Here is a 6,000-nt window from a genome sequence, read left to right on the forward strand (position 1 = left end):
GAACGCAGCAGCTAGATTGTTAGCTGGAACCAGCAGAAGAGATCACATCACTCCTGTGTTAGTTTCGCTCCATTGGCTCCCAGTTGATTCTAGAATTAAGTTCAAGATCCTCCTGTTAACCTATAAGGCCTTACATGGACTGGCCCCGTCCTATATTAAGGACCTCATAGTCCCTTACCAACCAATCAGAACACTTCGCTCGCAAAATGCAGGACTGCTTGTGGTTCCTAGAATTAGTAAAAGTACGGTTGGAGGTAGAGCGTTTAGCCACCAAGCCCCTGTCTTATGGAATAAACTCCCAGCTCATGTAAGAGAGGCCGACTCAGTTTCTACATTCAAAGCTAGACTGAAAACATTCCTCTTTGGACAGGCTTATTGTCAGACTAGTTAGTATTCAGAGATTATTTAACTTAATGTTAGTTTGTTTAAATTAAACTTAATAATAACTATTTCTTTTAAAAGGCTGCTAGAAGTTGAAGCTGGGGTAACTATGGTACACTGGGGTTCTGTCCTCTTTCCTGTTTTTACTTCTACCCTTCCTCTCCTCTATTCTTGATCATAATTTATCATTTAGTTCTCCATGCCTCTGTTTGGTGCAGTGCGATTCATGTATTGTCCCTCTTTTCCTCTCCCCTCCTGGGGAGTGGGAGTGCTTCCAGACTCCTGTTGGCTCATCCGTGCTCCAGTTCCTGACCGTTTACCTCGCCTTTGCTCCTGCTCCTACACCTGGCTGTGGATCCTGCCTCTGGCTCATCTCTGGCTCGTCTCTGCTCTGTACCTGACCGAGTATCTCGCCTCTGCTCCTGCTCCTACACCTGGCTGTGGTTCCTGTCTCCGGCTCGACTCGCGCCTTTGACTGTCCCCACAACCACGGCTGGATGAAGCTCGTCTGCTGGACTTTTATATATGTAGTTGTAGATTTAGATAAGTTAATTCTTCTCTAAGATTTCTGGTAAATCGCCTGTCCGTCCTGGGGGAGGATCCCTCCTTCATGTGGGCACCCCTGAGGTTTCTTCGTTTTTTCCGGAATCCGTTTTTTTTTGGGAGTTTTTCCTTACCGCGAAGGGGGGTCTAAGGGCAGGGATGCCAGTATAGCTTAGTCAGTTTGTTAGTTCATTTTAGTATTTTTCTATTGAACTCTTTGTATTCGTGATCCTTTTGATTTCATGTTTTACTTCGAAGCCCATCGAGACGACTGTTGTTGTGATTTTGGGCTATACAAATAAAATTGAATTGAATTGAATTGAATTGAATTTTCCCCCATCTTAAAGTGACACTTGCTCTATTCAGTGATGGACGTGGCGCTTTTCAGAAAGGCAGATGGAGAGGATCCACCACATCCACCAAAGAGAAAGAACTGGGTTTCATTTTCAACGAGTTGTAACGGTAACTTAGCCAATCAAAATCAAGAAATCCTAAGGTTTTCAGAAGGTGTTGGGGGACTAATATTATTGATTTTAATGACAGATTACATTATGATTACCGGTAAGTGAAAAAAAATCAATAAGTCAGAAAGTAAAAATGTCTTTATCAACTTGTTTGTCTAAAGGCATTTAGACAAACTTTATTAGTCAAAATTGTTGTTTTTTTATCCTCTCAATAAAAAAACTCAATATTTAGACAATGAAGAGTTTTTGTTGTATTTGATTAAAGGAAGATTTTATAAATGGAGTAGACAGGGTCCTGTAACAGAGACCTGTGACCTGTTCAGGGTATACCCCGCCCCAACAGTAGCCGGGACAAACTTTAGTAACCCCGTGACCCCCAAGGATATGCAGTGGATAAGAAAAGTGGATGGATGGAGTAGGTGGGTGGGTCATTTTCTCTATTGTCATCTTTTTTTTTTGTACCTAAAGCTTTTCAGAGAGTCACAATAACCATTAAGAAAACAGCGTTATAAAGAAATGAATGTTTGTTCATTTAAATTTATTCCCACAAATTCAGTCAGCTTGTTGTATTGCTTACATAAAACTACAGTAGCTGCATCTCCATTGACTATGATTCCGCAAATTAGATCTGCGATAATGAATTTGCCTAATGGAAACACAAGTTAAAAAAAAACTTGCATTTATTGAAAAACAGTTTTTGCGCTTGCGGAGGTGTTTTTGAAACTGACCTATTTTAAAAAGCTGCAGTGAAAACACTCTTTTCAAATTAAATGAGTCAAGTGACCACAGGTAGGCAGTTTGTAGATAGTGTGCTGTACAGCGGGCGCCACCAGACGTCCCACAGCATCACACAGCTAATCAATAGATGGGCGTGTCATGTGGAATTGTCAGATCCATGGCTCCTCTGTGAAATCACCAACCACCATTTTCTAGAATGGCTTCATCTGTGGCCGCTCCCACGTGTAAGGAGCTCGCCGCTCCACAGCCTGAAGAAGACGCCATCGTCTACTTTGATAGGTGATGATGAGCGCCGTGGCAGAAATGTGAATGTATCTGCTGTCAATCAAAGTATTGCTTACATCCTTCGCCATGTTTCTGAAGGACTTATCGCTTGGTTCTATATCTTATGATATAATGGAAACAGTGTAATTGCAAATTCAGGTTTTTTTTAACATTTGTAGAATTTCGATAAAGTTTTGCATATTTGTGTCATGGAAATACAGCTGTATGATGTTTATACCAAAAAAAACCCTAATGAATGTGAATGAGCTGCTGCCACCTTGAAGTAACAAAAGGCCTCTATACCAATGAATTCAGAGAAATGGCCAAACAGATTCACATCAGCCACTCATCTACTGTATGTTCTTCTATTTTAGAAGAGAGATGGAGCTGAATAAAACGGTTCATTTTATCTAGTTACAGATAAACTTCAGTCACTTCCCAGCAGGTGGAGAAACCGAACCTTCAAGACCTTCAGACGGCTTTCATCTATGTCAGAATTTGTTTCTATTCATGTGAACTGCAGGTAATGAGAGCTTGAACACAAAAACATCAGTTTAAGTTGTTGTTTTCTCTGTTTTCAATGTTCTGATCTACTTTCCTAGAACACATTTATATTTCAGGGAAGAAATTCAATAAAAATCTGCTTTTAAAAATAGTTTATTAAAAACACAACACCTGACATTAACGGAGAGTGATAGAGAGAAATGATAAAGAGATGGCAATGAGGAAATATACAGTGTTTATGAACAGTAATGCACAGAAAGCACAGATATTTACCTGGCTGAATAAAAAAAAAGCCAAAACACTCAGGGCTAATGCCTCATTTTTCTGCGGTATCAAGCATGATGGTGTAAAAAAAGACTCTCGTGTAGTCTCTCAGTCACAGAGTCCGTGTTCTTCAAGTTGGTCGTGCATCCATTTCTACACTTGGGCGTTCAAACAGACGAACATCTGCAACAGCATCAGTTCAGCTAAACAGAGTCGTGCTTTAGCATAAAGACACCAAGCACTTTAGGAAATTCACTGGAGAATGGCCGAGGAAGAAGAGAGAATCAACATATTGAATTCATGGGTCAAAGTCCAGAAAAGAAGCCTGATTGAAATGTTGCTGTGGGACTGCACGAAAACAAACATTTATAGAACTCTACCAACCAAAACTTGGAATGTCAAAAATGAATAATCGACATCAAAAAGTCTGTCTAGTTAGTCTCCACAGTGGTGCCTGTAAAGGCACATGTGATTTTCTCACATTTTTTGTCACATCTTATCCCAACAGAGCACTTTGTCCTCAGACTGTAGGTCTACTTGTTGTTCCAAGAGTTTTCTAAAGTACAAACCAGTGCAGCTGAAGTGGCTGCTTTTGACAAGACCTCTCCTCGGCCTGAACAGACGTTTTTGTGTTTTGTCTACTAGGTTTGTTCAGTTGAGTTCTGAAGCTCCACAGTGTTTTGCTGTGGTTAGTAAGATTTCATTATGCTATGCACTGAGGGCTGTTCTTCTGTGTACACTTTTTTTTATTAATTTTTAAACACACTGTTCTGTCCACGTCGATGCCAGTGACGTGCGGTGAGGTTGATGGCTGGTGAGGCACTGACTCCTCTGGAGTCACATTTACAATTACAAGAACTGAACATTTCACCGTTCATCCAACAGCAGCTAACAGCTTATAAAATACACACAAGAACATATTTGTCCTACAGAGAATATTTCTTTTCAAGACATGGAGAGAACACTCTTCTTGTCTATAAATTATTCATCTATACTGAAAACAAATTAAATTATACAGATGTGTTCAGCACACATTTGACTCTCAGTAACTATTTCTGGTATTTTTCAAACTTCAGATTCTGGAGCTTTAATCAGTAATCAAATGTTGTCTGTGAAAATGATCATAAAATAAATGATTTTACGTACATTTTTTCCCACTTACTCCCATTTTATTTTTTAAAAACAAACATTAAAAACCATGTTTGGCCTTACTTTTTGAGTCAGTGCGCTGATCCTTCTCCACAATGACATATGATATGATCTGTTTGGAAAAGTCTTCCTTATTGTCCTTTAGTTTATATGACTTTCTCCCTCTGAATGGAGAAAGACGTACTTAGTCTTTTCGTACAGCAGCAGTGTACCTACAAAGCAGCTGTCAGTTCACGTCTGCCCCCTGCTGGTGAGTCAAGCCTCACCTAAAGCCTTTTCTGTGGGCCTACAGCAGAGTTTTTAGCGCACGTCTCCGTTAACATTGAGTCCTGCCGTCAGACATGAGGCACAGCGCTTCAGAGCCTCACCTGGAGTTTCTGCTCCATCTGTGATCGCGCAACACTCAAATTCTGTAATTTTAACCTCAGAAACTGTGGAAAATGTGTTGAGTTGACTGAACATGTATATTTAAAACAGATCAGTGGACAATAACATTTCCTTAATTTACCTTTTTCTATTTTATCACGATTGTGACAGGTGAGGCTCTGCCTCACTTGCCTCACCTGACCGCAGGTCACTGGTTGATGCCCACACCAACTTTTTGTGCTGGAGGTTCCTTACTGTTACAAGACAGTCAATGCCTCAACATCAATGAATTTGACATAACTGAAATGGATTATAAACAGGACATTTGCAGTCAGCGTCTCTTAAAAAATGTATAAATCCCTTACTGTTGGCTGCAGAGTGGAGTAGTGGTTTACTCTCATTCCTCTCAGGAAAAAAGCTCTGATTCAAATCCCAGTTAGGTCCTTTCAGTGTTGAGTTTGCATATTTTCCCTGTGCATGTGTGGGTTTTCCCCTAAAATCCCTTCTGGCTTCCAAAAATACTCTAAATTGTCCCTTAGGTGTGAATAGGTTGTTTAGCCCTGTGACAGACTGGCAAACTCTCTGGGATGAGCCTCGCCTCAACCACCAGTGGATGTGTTTCCAGGTCCCACAGTGGACAATTTATACAGGATTCTTCTTTGCACTTTGGCCTGTGGTTAACTAAGCCTGTTGTTAAATTATCATATTCTCAGCTCCTCTGCGGCTCAATGTTTATGTACTTCCTTACAGTTTTTTTGTCGTTGTTGTCATAAAATGAGTTTTCAAAGATCTGGCCTCATTGGTGTTTAACAAAATTATTTGGTTTAAATTTTATAATGTCATGAACCCAAATCACTTTTTTTCTTTGCCATAGTATAAAATGTATATGTTCTATGCTTTCAAGACAGAAAAATGAAATTCACATCAACTCTGAAAAATTTCGTCAAAACAATAATCATAAATGTGAATTTAAAAAATGGAATCTGAAAGTATATTGTTTTGCTTATTGATGAAGTAAGCAAAAATAAATAATTTTAGTATTGCTTGAAGAGATGTTTTTTTGCAATATATAAAGTAAATTAAAACAGTCCTTAGGCAAATGCAACCCCTCCCCAAAAAATATTTCTGCAACCTTTTCATGGTTTTCTAGATTTTTCCCTGTAAAACTCTTTATTTACAAGAAAAAAATGTTTAACTTAAAACTGTAGATATGTGGAAACAAATTATAAAAGTCTCATTCTATAAAAACATTTTTTGTCATTTAAAAAACGCTTTGCCACTGAACTTCCGTGTTTGGATTTCCGTTAGTCACGTGACCACCCTTCTA

This window comes from Oryzias latipes, chromosome 16, assembly GCF_053564925.1.
Source record: "Oryzias latipes strain Hd-rR chromosome 16, Olatipes_Hd-rR_3.1".
NCBI lineage: Eukaryota > Metazoa > Chordata > Actinopteri > Beloniformes > Adrianichthyidae > Oryzias > Oryzias latipes.